The sequence below is a fragment of the Cardiocondyla obscurior genome, linkage group LG26, assembly GCF_019399895.1.
Source record: "Cardiocondyla obscurior isolate alpha-2009 linkage group LG26, Cobs3.1, whole genome shotgun sequence".
Lineage (NCBI taxonomy): Eukaryota > Metazoa > Arthropoda > Insecta > Hymenoptera > Formicidae > Cardiocondyla > Cardiocondyla obscurior.
The window spans coordinates 1656690-1671699 of NC_091889.1; the positions used below are offsets into that span (position 1 = coordinate 1656690).

At 38.2% G+C, this 15010-nt stretch overlaps 1 protein-coding gene across 1 annotated transcript in view; it reads right to left on the bottom strand.

The window, feature by feature from the left end:
- Positions 1-15010, bottom strand: part of LOC139111898 (odorant receptor 4-like) — a 71858-nt gene that overhangs the window by 9350 nt on the left and 47498 nt on the right. The window lies entirely within an intron of this gene.

The following is a 15010-nucleotide window of genomic DNA, read 5'->3' on the forward strand; positions in this document are numbered from 1 at the left end:
TATACAGGGTGTCTGATATGATTCAATTTTGGTAGGGACATAAAAACGGTGACGAAAAGTCCTGAACAATTTTCAAAATTCTTTATCATTTTCGAGAAAAATTAAAATATAATACACGTAAGTACACGTAAGGAAGACACGATTTGAGCGAGCAGACAGACGCCATCATACAAGCGGAGTCAGCGCGATTACAGCGGTGGTGGCGAGCGGGAAGAATCATCTGAACACGGCGAAAATAAGCGAAGGTCTCGCGATCATCCGGTAAGAAAAATTGTTGAGCCAACAGCGCGCAATTAGCACAATGAAATAAGAATAGCATAATACATTAGTGCCAATAGCTGAATAACAATTTTTGGCGAGTATAATATGATCGCGGGCGCATTCGTCTATTTATGTGCTATCATTTCAACTAGGTAGATATAGCGCGTTTTTTTTTAAAGTGGTAACTTTGGGTCTAATCCACTTTTTCATTCGCGATCATATAATTGCAAAGTGGCCTTCCTTGCTGAAATAGTTCTTCCGTATACGACGCATGCACCATGTCCCGATCTATTTCTGAAATGCCAATATTGCTTCGCGCATCCTTCTGTTTTATTCCTGAATTTTTCGACTGCATGTTCTCAAATAAAATAATGGAACGGTCTGGTATCGAGCGTTGGTCGACTATATCCACGTCCGGAAATTTTATATTTAAAATCCGCAGGCCGCCGAGACGAGGTGCCGGGAAACATGAGGTCGCTTTTGCTGCCTATAGCGGCACGTCGTCATAAGATTGTTACTTTCGATGAACCGCTCAATCGTTCAAAGCGTGGGGCAAAGGGATCGACCATAATCAATAAAATATTTAATAATAATATAAAATGTTCTTTTTAACTTCTGTATATTATTTGATTTGATGTCTCCTGCCCATACGTTATGACCATCGATACGGAAGACCCCTTGCTCGTGCGGTTTTCGTCCGATAATATACGGTTTCGAATTAAACATGCCGTTTTGTAAACGCATTCGTCTCATATAATGTCCGGGAACGGCATCTTGCCGATATTGCCGCGAGGACCTGGAAAAATTGGTTTATTAATTATGGTTACAATTAAATTACTCGAATAAAATAATGACCTTGACAAAATAACAAATCCGGGGTAAAAGTTGCTACACTGCTGGTAATGGTACGGATAACAGATTATTTCGTAAAGTAATGCGCGACATGTTCGTGCGCCGCACGACGCACTTGTGTTTGGTTCATCAAACAACGTGTTCGCTCGCCAACTTGACGACGTGCAGGCAAATGAACGCGCGCCTGTTTCACGTAATTTCATACAACTCGTTGAATCGTGTCTCGACGGATGATTCACGTCCGCTGCCCGCGTAAACTTTCATCCATACGCATCGGTGACAGGCGTGTACCGTACGTCACATTTATCTCAATGCCAAGACGATGCTGACGACTATCCCAGTGCTTGTAACTCTCAATAAAAAAATTGACTGTTAATGTTTTTTAATATCAACTTTTTTATTCGTCTCTTTTTTTTAACAGTCAATTTTTTTATTGAGAGTTGCAAGCACGATATTTTCAAGGATAGTCGATCATCAGCATCGTCTTGGCATTGAGATAAATTGTGACAATGCAGTACACGCCGCAAGATTACACCGATATGGTGATAGCGTATGGATTAGCTGGTGAATGTGCATTACGTGCAGAAGAAATTTACGCGGAGCGTCATCCAGGACGTCGTCATCCGTCGAGACGCACGATTCAACGAGTTGTAAATAAATTACGTGAAACAGGTTGCCTTGTTCATTTAAAGAAAGATATACCTGCACGTCGTCAAGTTCGCAACGAAGAGCGAATTTTAGAATTGTTTGATAATGAACCAAACACAAGTATTCGTCGTGCGGCGCACGAATTAAACATGTCGCGATATGAAGTGCATTGCACTTTACGAAATAATCTGTTGCATCCGTACCATTACCAGCGGGTGCAACAACTTTTACCCCGAGATTTTGAGCAACGGATTTATTTTTGTCAAGGTCGGTATTAGTATTAACTTTTTATATTCGGGATAATTTAATTGTAAGGCCATAATTAATAAACACAATTTTTTCCAGGATTCCTCGCGCAATATCGGCAAGATGCTACGTTCCCGGACATTATTCTATGGACAGACGAATGCACGTTTACGCAAAACGGCATGTTTAATTCAAGAAACCACGTATATTGGTCGGACGAGAACCCGCACGTAGTTAGACAAGGGGTCTTCCAATATCGATGGTCTATTAACGTATGGGCAGGAGTTATTGGAAATCAAATAGTAAGTACAAATTTAAAAAAAGAACATTTTTATATTATTATTAAAATATTTTATTATTTGTAGATCGGTCCATACTTTTTGCCTCCACGTCTAACAGGACCCATTTACAGACGGTTCATCGAAAGTGAACTACCAATCTTATTAGACGACGTGCCGCTTGCGATAAGGCAGCAAGCAATTTATCAACACGATGGAGCACCGGCACACTCGTCTCGGGCAGTACGCGAGATTTTAAATATAAAATTTCCGGACCGTTGGATAGGTCGTGGTGGCCCGATCGCTTGGCCAGCACGGTCACCGGACTTAACCGTTCTCGATTATTTTATTTGGGGACACGTAAAAAACTTAGTCGAAAATTCTAGGAATAAAACAGAAAATGAAGTGCGCGAAGCAATTATTACGGCATTTCAAGAAATAGATCGGGACATGGTGCGTGCGTCGTGCCACGCGTGACATAGTTAGAAGGGCCGAACTATGTTTACAGCAAAGGGGAGGCCACTTTGAACAATTATAATGATCGCGAATGTGAAAAAGTGGATTAGGCCTACCGGGGACACCACTTTAAAAAAAACGCGCTATGCTATCTACCGCAAGGTAGTGTGGAAATGATAGCACATGAAAAATAGACGAATGCGCCCGCGATCATATTATACTCGCCAAAAATTAAATTGTTAGGCCCATTCGAAAAGCGCGCTATTAGCACTAATGTAATTATGCTATTCTTATTTCATTTGTGCTAATTGCGCGCTTGTTGAGCTCAACAATTTTTTTCTTACCGGATATAATATTGATCGCGAGAGCCTTCGCTTATTTTTCGCCGTGTTCAGATGATTCTTCCCGCTCGCCGCTCACCGCTCGCTTATCGTCACGCGCTGACTCCGCTTATTTTGTTTGTAATATTCGCGCCGTCGTCTGTCGCACTCGCTCAAATCGTGTCTTCCTTATCACTCTTACGTGTACTTACGTGTATTATATTTTAATTTTTTTCTCGAAAATGATAAAGAATTTTGAAAAATTGTTCAGGACTTTTCGTCACCGTTTTTATGTCCCTACCCACAAATTTAAAATTGGACATCATATTTCAGACACCCTGTATATATATACAGGGTGTTTGAAATAAGGTTTCCTTCCCGGTAACTGTAGATAGATATCGGGAATACAAATCGAAAAGTCAGATATCATTTAGTGAAATTCGTAACCGTTACCGAGTAAGAAATTACTGAATTTTGACGAATTAGTGCGGAGCACATAATAAGTCGGGCGCGGCAGGTGAGAGCGGGGCCTTAGGAGAGAACGGGGTGAAACGCCGCGCGACAATTGTCTATCACACCACGCGTTGACTCCTCCCACCCCCACCCCACACCGTCGCGCGGCGTTTCACCCCCGTTCTCTCCCTAAGGCCCACCCGCTCTCACCTGCCGCGCCCGACTTATTATGTTCTCCGCGCTAATTCGTCAAAATTCAGTAATTTCTTACTCGGTAACGATTACGAATTTCACTAAATGATATCTGACTTTTCGATTTGTATTCCCGATATCTATCTACAGTTACCGGGAAGGAAACCTTATTTCAAACACCCTGTATATATAGGGTGTGCTGAAGTTTGAAAACGGTTTAATATTTTAAAAACGAAGCATTTTAGAAATTAAAAACAAAGCATTTAGAAAAAAATGTTTCACACAAAAGTTGTTTGGTTTCAAGGGGACCATTAGTTGGTACCATTGGTTTGACATTGAAAAGTTGCTATAGGGTTACATAAAAGTCATTTTAATTTTTTTTAACGGAACACCCTGTTTATTTTTTAAAGTTGGGAAATAACTCGTTACTTGTAACAAAATTACAGTTACAGTTACTAGTTTTTAATAATTCTGGCTTTACTTCGTTTCTCTTTTTCTTTTCTGTAATTCTAACTGAATTTAGTTACATGTTTTGGATAACTAGTAACTAATTGTAAGTTATACTAATAGTTTTTTTTAAGAAAAACGGTGATAGAGTAAAATTTTTTAGCCAATCTAAACCTTTCTCTCCAAAACTATCATCTGGGATCTAGGAACTAGACGCGGGATCGACCGTAACGCCAAAACGCCAGCGTAGCACCAACAAAGAGAAGTTAGATATAGAATACGGGAGCCCCTCAGAAAAGCATAACTGTTAAATTTTATCTAAGGTCCGATTCCTGGTGTAGGTTTCCGTATGATTATATTATTTTTTACTGATAATTAACAGAGTTTATGAATATGATTTGGTACAATAAGTAATGTTAGCGCCTCGAGCCGCGTGTGTATCGTATATCAGAACAAGGTATAAGTAAGAAAAGGATAGAACAAAACGAATAAAAATTTTAATGTCGTCAAGGTAACTCGACAATCAGTAGTGTGATGTATGTATGTACGAAGTATGTGGCTCTGCGGTTATACAAAAGAAAAGAAATTTTGGCATTCGATTTAAAATATCATGAGTATATCAACAGTAACGTGATTAGAAAGAAAGGCATAGCTGAGAATATTCTACTGTCTTTGTCTATCTTTGTCTGCGCTTGCACTATCAGACAAAGACAGTCGGATACTTTCAGCTATTTCTCTCTTTTTAATGATTCTAACACCCCCATTACCTGTGTTAAAATATATGCGCTTCAAACATTAATTATAAATTTAACTTTAAATAAGACCGAATCAATTTACAAATAAATAATTCCTAGTAGACCGGAAACACTACGTGACTTTGTGACAGCTAGATAAGAAAGGGAATAAACCTCTTAAGACAAAGGACCGGGAAGCCCCTTTACTGATTCAAAGATAAAACTAATATCGGGACTTACTCACTTGAAAAAGAGTCGTCGTCGGGTACAGACGTGTCACATATTAAAACCTCCTTAAATACCGTTCTATATTCTTTTATGTTTTTCTATTAAGTGTGTGTAAAATATAAACCAAATATAAACCAGTGTTTTGTGAATAAAAGAGTTTTTATTATAAAAAATTATCCACGCACCCAAATAATTTTTCAACCTGATTTTCTATGGCTTCCGCACTCTATATCTAACTTTTGTCTGAGCACCAGTCGATTGGCTGAGAAAAAGTATCAAAGAGAATCGGCAAAGAACCACGTACTGCGAGTATCGAGAGCAATAACAGTGAAAAAATCGAGCATCCGAGTGGTAACAGCGGCATGTGATCACCGAATTTGAAACAAAATGTGCTGAATATAACGTGCAAAAGTGATACCGAAGAAATAACAATGATTGTAAAAATACAAAAGGAGTGAAAGAAAGTGAGAGAAATTGTTTTCACCACATGTGAATAGTATATAGATAAGTACGGGGTGCCGACTGTAACGTCACACATTTTAAAGTGGCGTAGGGGGCGTAGCAGTTTAAACAACGAATGCTGGGAAGTGGGGTGTTTTGCAAAAGTTTTCAAAAGGGACACCACGCGGTGAAAGTTTAGAAGCTAATGCTTTTTTAGATTAGACTGACAAAAATTACGAGTTATATCGTGTGAGAAACGAGTCGCGTGAAAAACAGTGAGTTACCGTGAGACGTCGTGCGCTGTGAGACATTGCAAGCTATCGAGAGATACAGAGAGACATTGCGAGATACATAAGAAACGTTGTGAGATACTGCGAGGCACATGAAAACATTGTGTGGCAGAGTGCTTAAGTACAGAGATGGCTGCGAAGAATCCGGTCGATTTTACTGTGAGTCTGTTGAAGGGAAAGCTAGGAGAAATGGAACTTCTATCGACGGGGAGTAAGGGCGACCTTATCAAGCGTATAATGTGTGCAGATCCTAGCGGCAAGTAAATGGCAGAGATCCAGGAGATGATTGAAGCTGAGGCGAGAGAAGCCAAGATGAACGCGGAAGGTAAAGAAGACGCAACGTACGAAGGCGACGCAAGTGATCGTGGGGCAGCATCACTGATGCCCACAGCCTATTACGAACGCGAGATCAAATTATTCTGTTGGAAAAAAGAGCTGTTAGAACGAGAGCTACAATTAATGGGGAAAACAATGAACCTGACGAAGGATGCGCGGCAGCTGAGAGTTGAAGTGCACGAGCGAGCGATAGTGCTAGAGGATACCCAGGGTGATCAGACAAGAATCGGAATTTTTGCGATTACTGATTTACTTGGATCTTTTGACGGCAGCAATAACTACGTCATATGAGAGAAGCAGCGAAAGCTCCTGAGACGAACATATCGTTTAATTGATGACCGCGTACAAGTGCTGATTGTTATGCTGAAAGGTAAAGCAGCAGAATGGTTACACTCAAAGCCAGAATACATCGAGTTACCGATCGAGATCCTACTGAAAAACATGAACGACATGTATAACCACCGTCCGAGCAAGATGACGTTGAGGAAGCAATTTGAGGAACGTGTATAGAAAAAAGAAGAGATATTCCAGCAGTATGTCTATGAGAAGGTTATTTTATCTAACCGTGTGCTTATCAGCAAAGATGAAATTATTGATTATCTGATCGACGGAATTCCTGTGGAAAGTTTGCGGGACAAGGCACGAATAAGCCGTTTTCTGACGAAAGTATCGTTGGTGCAGGCCTTTGAAGAAATCGCGTTAAACGATCGTTAACTGCTCAGTGGCGCAAAGAAGAGAGCGGAGGCTAAGCGGTGAGAAACAAAAGCAACGCGGACAAGAAACGGAGAAAAAGAATTTGCTAAAACGCGAGCCGGAGAAACGTTGTTTCATCTGCGGACAGCTAACTATTATTTGAGCGCGGATTGCCCAACAAAAGCGGAGGGACCGAAATGTTTCCAATGCGGTGAGAGAGGACACGTTGCGGCGAAGTGCAATAAGAATAAAAGGGTACAAGTGACCCATGTTAATGCGCGTGCAACTCATAAAAAGAGCGTTAAAGAAATAGAGTTGAACGGATGTATTAGGTGTACAAATAAGTTTCCGCCGTTTGATCAAAGTTGACGCCACCAGTAAGTTACGGTTAAAATTGTTATTTAAAACGTTATTGTTGTAAGATTGAACACCTGTTAACAAGTTAACCTTGACATATTAGTTAATTTTTATCAGAATAGTGTGTGTGAGACTGGCGTATCATTTGCTGGAAACTCACAAACTATTGAGAGTTCTGAGTTCTTTTTTAATAGTTCTAGAGTTTTACATAGTTTATAAAAATAGTTCTGGTCTTTAAAACTACAAAATCACATAGTGCAAAGTAAGACGCCAACTTCACGCAACGTCTCACTTTGTCCTACGGTAACTTCCGTCACAATATGGAATAAATTTTGAAAAATCTACAGTTCTGGATGAGTTCTTGCAATAGTTTTAGCGAAAAAACATTGATGTAAGGAATGGCGAGTGCAGGTGTGCGTGTACGACTGGCGACCGGTGGGGAGTGTGTTAAGATTCGCGTAGGAATACACGGCAGCGGCGTTGCCATGCGGATAGATAAGTTAGCTAGTAGTTGCTTGGTAAGCGTAACGTGTGGAGTGTCTCTCTGTGGCCAATATTCTTTACAATATATTCTGATTTATTTTAGTATTAAAGTATTTCCCTACATTGATTAAAAATTTTTTTATAATTATTATAGCTAATGTATATTTAAAGAAGCGACGACTATTAAATTTCGAAGTTCCACGCTATATAAAATATTTCTCGCGTAGTTTTTATGGTATTTAAGTATTATCATAACGGATATAACCATGAAAATTAATAATTATTTAATTAAAAAATTGTTATAAATATGGCTGAGACGCTACTCCATTTTCGCAAATTCTTTTAACATAACTTTGAATGTAATCTTGAAGATTCAGAAGAGTTCTGGTTGCTGGCACAATCACAAAATTTTTAAATAATTAAAACTGTCCGAAAATAGCTCATTAGGGCGGAAAAGTGTGAGACGCTGGCCGGAATTTGAGTGTTCTGTCAATTATTGCATTTTTTATATTCCTCTTGATCTATATTTTGCATTTCCAAAGAGTCAATAGCAGCAATGGATAATTTTTTAAACAAATTATTTCGTCCGAGCGCGCCGTATCTCCAACATTAAGTAGCAAACATTAATCGACTTTTGAAAGTTCTATCTCTTCTTATACAGTTTTTGCATAGTTTTAGGCATGCGGAATGCTTTTCCACAGTTCTGTCAATTTAAACAATTTGACAATTTTGTGATAAATTATTCTAATCAAAAAACACGAATTTTGGCGTGTTTAGTTGAGATTGCAATGTTATTTTGCCATACTTAACAGACTTATAAAATGTAATGTATTGTTACGTCTCCAACTCCGCATCTCTTTTTTTCAACATATATTAGAAAATTTAGTTAAGGGGAAGGTAGACCGTAGTCCATTGTAATACAAAAGAAAACTTCAGAACCTTTCAGAAAGACAATTCATAAAACACTAAAATATTCCGGGACAAGTTGTTGCGTGAAAGCATAAAAAACATGCAACAAATTGTAAACGGGCGCCAACAAAAACCAGACAAAAGGAATTTGTCTAGACATAACACAAAAAATCAAAACCTAAGGGGCTCATAAATATTTCAACTTTGCTAGCCTGTCCATCACAGGAAAAGAAAAAATAACTTTTTCTTAAAATTGTAATTGCGCATAGATCCTGAGCTTTAGAAAAACCAAAGGCGCGAGAGGCCCGTGATTACCGGAGTATGTGGTGCAGACAAAAGCAATAAAATCAGGTAACACAATGCGTCGTACGGATGGTAGAAGTTTCCCCACCATCTCTCTTTAAAAATGTTAATAAAATTCTGGAAGGCTTGAAAGGGATAACTCCTTAAAGCAGGGGTACTTTGTAGACATCTTATTTCTAAAAACCAATGGATCTCGGGAACTCCTCACTAAAATCTAGAAACTAAGGGCTAAAAGTTAGAAGTTTAAGAAAATAGAGAAGGGATGGGGTGCGAATGCCCAATAATTGTAAGATAGGAAAAGTGGAGGAACAAGCTCAGCAAATGAAAGATTTGAATTTCAGAAAAGTAAAAATTCGGGAATAGTCCTCCCCTTTTCCGAACTTATAAAATCGTGTGTTTTGGCGGAGCACGCTCTCTTGCATCCCAGTTACCGCCGCATAAGTTTCTGTAAACTATCGTGAGTGCCACTCAGTGCAAGATCGCAGAAGAAGCATCGAGAAGATCTCCTAAAAGTAAGTCTCAACGATTCATTATGTATTGTCGCGAAAATTGATTCCACTAAATGTATTGTTTAAATCAAGTGTTCTTTAATTTCAATTAAAGAAAGAAGGGAATGTCCGAGTCGGAGTTTCGGAGTTTTGATTCTGTCCGTTGGATTCCGTGGTAAATCGAATGTGTGAGAAAAACTGCTTCCGAATATCGGCTAAAATACGCCGTCGAATAACCAGCAATTTACTGTGGTTCACGCCGCGAAATATTGCTGGAAATTTGGCGACTATCTACGGCTAAGGAATCGGCAAGCGATTCTCGCCAGAGCTGAACTACGGAGATTCATTCATGGACGAGTTAAAGGCTTTGGAAATCGTCGGTGACAAGTCTCCTTCGACCCTTTTTTTGTTAATCTCGTACAATTCTATTCAAATGAAATTAAAATTGAATTACAAATTTTAGTGGAATCTAATAATAAGAAAACTATTAAGAAGAGCCGGGCGCGAAGAAACAAACAGATACGGAATCTGAGGGAATTGGTCCGCCGCTTCTTTATCCAATACTTGCTCGCGGCGGCGCCAAGCGAAGAGGTGTTCGTTTCTCCTGCGCGCAACGAAGAGAGACCGTGGTCTCCTCGTCCGAGCCCTCCGCCACCGTCACCTATCCACGGCGACTCGAAACCGTTGTACGGATATATCCCGCAAGAAGAGATCCCAAGCGTCCCATGCGAAAATTCGGCCGGCGATATCAACCTCTCAAGCCAGTCCACAGAGCCGGGATCGGAACAATTCCGCCCCACGACTCCATCGTATACTCCGAATTCATCCCTCATCTCCGAACCACGTTTTCCCAGAGGTGAGCCACGAGCCTGTTCCTCTCCTCTCTCACCGCCTCCTTTTCCGTTCGAACCCGAGGAAGCCGACTCTCTGGACGAAGATGAATCCATCTCTCTCCCAGAAGTAGACTTCCCCGATCAACCTCCATCTCCCGTCCCGAGTATTGAGGTTCTCGCGGAGCATTCGGAACCAAGAGAAGTCAGAGACCCTCTCCTGGAGCTCCTACGCAAGGCCTGTACTCCGTGGACAGATCCTGTTCCGGAAGGGGCCTACTCCATCGGCCCTGACCATTTTGAACCAGAAGAGATCAAGAGACTCGTTCTGCTCCTGATTCTCACTTTTTTATATATTACCCCGGGGTGGAATTTCCTTTCTTGGCCCCGATGCGGCTGATCGACTTTGTCTTCCCGAGGACTACAGCGAGGGTGATAGAGATCGAGGAGATCACGCTGGATTAATTCTCCGTCTTATCTGTTTTAAAGACATTTATACATATACAGACACACACACACACATTTCTGTAAATACACTCGGTTCTTTTTGCAATGTTAAATTTATATTTATTAATCAGATTAAAACCATTTTCTTACTTCTTAATTTTTTCTGCCAGAACGTTAATTTTATTTTTATATTTTAAACGAAACAACTAATATTTAAATTGTTAATTTTGTCTGCCAAAACGCTAAATTTTTTTTATAATTTTAATCATAATGATTAATATTAAATTTGTTAATTTTGTTTTGAAATTATGAGTTAATCATTTTATAATTACTATCATTATTCTCCATAAGCGAATAATCACGCCTGGTTCTATCCCAGAGAATAAGGATTTACCTCCTTTCTTTAAAAAAGAACCAACTACGCGCTTAATCTAAATCTGAAATTATTGAATATTTAATCTGCGCGTAAAATAGCGTGGTTTCGAATCTCGAATCCCACGCAAAATTCGGTGGTGCGTCAATTCTTTACCTTACCCACGAATGCCTTTCCTGAGGATTTCCTTCAAATAATAATTTAATAAAAATATAATCCTCTTGACGTAACAGTATGTTTGTAAATGTTTTTTTGTATCTTATTCTTAGGGCAATCCAGAACCACGACGTGGACGTGACGAGACTTTGGTTTCTTTTTGGTTTTTTGTTTTTTTTTGTTTTTTATGTTTTATTTGTTTTTTTTATGTTTTTATTTGTTTTTGTTTTTTTTTTAGTTATTAGTTTTATTTGTTTTTTTATGTTTTTATTTGTTTTTGTTTTTTTTTAGTTATTAGTTAATAATATTTTTGTGCATGTTTAATAATTTTTTATTTTTTGAAATATATTTTTAAATGTTATGTGTATGCGGAAAATATTTTTATTATTTAACATGTAATAATACGTGCGGTGTGATTTTGTAGTTACAAGCTGATACTTGCAAATGTTTTGATTTTAGACCATCGTTTTCGTATCATAATTCTCCTGCAAATAATACAGCGATGTAATGATTTATATTTTTTATGTAATTTATTACACCTCTTAGTATATATCTTTTATTATTTAAAGTAATGGTTTTACAAATGTCTTCTAAATTGTGTATTATTAATTTTTGTTTTGTTTTTATATATATTTTGTCTGTTAAAGTGCTGGTATCAATTACAATTTGTGGGCCATAATTTTCATTAACTCTCGTATAAATTTTTACACTTTATGCATGTTTGTTTTAATGATAACACGTCATTAATGACTTTTTGAATGTTTGAGAGACCTTTATTGAAAATTATGTCAACATTAATACTTAATGCTGAAAAATTTTTTTCATTAAAAAAATTGCATACTGTGCATGTTTTATTTCTTGTTAAACTGGGTAATGATATAAATGTTAATTCTGCTAAATGAGCTGCATTGCACATTGCGTTCAAGTTTTGAAACGTCTAGTATAGTGTGACGAGTCAAATAAGTCAGTTTTTATAAGAAAAAGTGCTTTTTCCAAGTATTCGTTTATAGTTATTTTGCTTGTAGACGCAATTTTAAGTGCCAATTTAAATAAGCGGTAATTAATATTTTGCACATAGCACTTGTGATTAGTATTTATACCTATCACGTGTACCGTTATGTGGAGCAAGGTATCAAAAGCACATGTATTGCGCACCATTACGTTTTCCTCTTTTAGTTTTACAGTTTGGCATAAGTTACTATTTTTTACAAAAGGTATGCATACTGTTTTATTAGAATCAACACTGTCCCATTCAGGACATGTATTCAGATACGTTTTCTTTTATATCTTATATTTTTTGTTACTTTTATCTTCCACTAATCACATCCAATTTTCCTCATAATTTAACGAGTTATCAGCTAAATCAGATGTCGTAGAATTATTAGGTAAATTTGTCGATTGTTTAGAATTTTCATTGTCATTAATCGAGGTGGAATTCAATAAAGATTGTTCGTTATAAAAGGAATCATTAGATTTATGTAATACATTTATTTCCATAGACTTTGTAGTTTTCGTATCTGTATAATCTAATCGCATTTTACCTTCGATATAACTTAAATGTTGAACGACAAACTTGTCCACTCTCATTGGAATACAGCCTTTAATCACTCTATTTTTATATTCCGTAAAAATAGACTCAACCGCAGAAGACGTTGCAATTTCTGTGCTTGCTTTAAAATAAGGACGCATGACACCTGTCCATACGGCCAAATTTTTCATTAGACCTTTAACTTTTTCGGCAGCTTTTGGATTATAAAAAGCATTAACAATGTTTCCGTTACGCAATTGTAATGCTAAAGTGTTAGCTTTTGCGTAAATTTCGTCGCTATATTCTGTCCAGGATAATGGAATTTCTGCGTAATCAAAATCATCTGATGTTAATGATATCTCATTTTTTACATTACTATCCATTTCTTCGACGCCTTTGATACATTTGTTAATAAATTGTAAGCATTTTTATAGCTATATCATAGCAGCATTGCAGATAATGCTTTAAATTAGCACAATCTGCAAACGAGCATTCTAGAGCGACTAACATTGCTCGACTGTGATCCGTTACTACTACGGATGGCTCAGTGGCACCAGCTTTACAAATGTTCAGCAGAAAATAAGTTAAGAGAGCTGCATCGTGTTTCGAATATATTAGTTGAAACACTGGGATACCTCGTCTATCTTTTGGATTAATCATGCACTGATATGAAAACATATGGGGAGATTTTGTCCCATCTGATGAAATTAAAGCTTTTTCTATACTACCTGTAGCTTCCATAGTAAAATAAGCATCATTTTTACGATTGGTTAATTTGTACATTATTTGCTTCTTTGACCAGTACATAATATAAAAAGGATCTAAGCCATTCGCATGTATGGAACCGGATAGTTTTGTGTACTTAAAGGATTGCAAATTTTGAATGGCATCATGGTTATCACCGATGCCTAAACGATCATCTAATTTGTTCTGTTTTGCCTTGCGTAATACTCGTGGCAAATATAAAATTGGCGGATTTGGATCACCAAATTCCATTATTCGCTGGGCTTCCTCTATGCGCCAAACAGACGCTTGCTTTTTTGCGTCTACCAAATAGCCAGCGGTTTTTTGACAAAGAAAACCCTTTAATTGCCGTTTTTTAGTGTGGACAATTTTATCATTAAAGCCAAATAAATTAGATTTGAATATGGCATCTTGTCCATTATTTGGTTTTTTGTGTATTTTTCCACACAATATTGCTCGACACTCTTTACATATAGCATTGAATCAAACAAACGATTTAGTAACGTTAAGGGTTGGAAATACTGTTGCATTTTTAAATGTGAAGACGCACGGAGTTTTTGTTTGCTTTCATATTTTTTTAGCAAATATATGCAATCGTAATCCGGGCTTTAATTTTAAATAGCGACGATTATAATATTGTCTTGCAACAGGCTTTATATCATTCCAATTATTCTCTGATACAATAAATTGAAAAACTTTATTTATCTTTTTCGAATGCTCGAATAAACTTACATTAAATAAATCATCAATAACTTTTTCAAGAGATTTTATTGTACGTTTTTTCAAATCAAATGCTTTCAATATAGCAGAATACATACCATGCCTATATGTGTTTAATATTGTCTATATATGCTTTGGACTTATAATATTATTAGATTTTTTTATTTTTTTGCTTATTTCCAAATATATAAAATTGGAAGGCGGAAAACATTTTCCGTTAGAATCTATCGTGACGTGGCGGCTTTCGCTGCCTTGCCGCAGCTTTCCGCGGCCGTCACCGGGCATTACACTGTCCGACGGTACAGTCCAGGTCGAAAGGCAAGGGGGGAAAGGGAGACGGCGACATCTTCGGAGGCCCTTGTAAAACGTACGAAGTAGTAATTGGCCGCGAATGTTTTTTTTGTTTGAGCGAACGGCAGCGAATCGGGCGGAAGGTGGTCGGCGAAACCGGGGGACAGAGGAAGAAGCGCAGGAACACAACGAGGAAAGAACGAGATAAAACAAAATGGCATCGGAAGACGGAAGAAAACCAAAACCCCGTGATAACCTCGGACTCAAAGAGGTGCTCGGGAAGGGAGGCCACCCGACCCGCGAGCGCTGGAGGCAACCCACGATAAAATAAAGCTGCACGGATATGCCTTACTACCGGGATCCGGCTACGAAGGAGACACCGTGGAAGACGAGTAATACGCCCTATCCGAAACGCGCGCTGATGAATTAGTTGGCGATAGAGTCCCACGAGGGCAGCTGCGCCCGCGAAAAATTAGCGGCGACATCGCGCGCGGAAAATCCGCGGA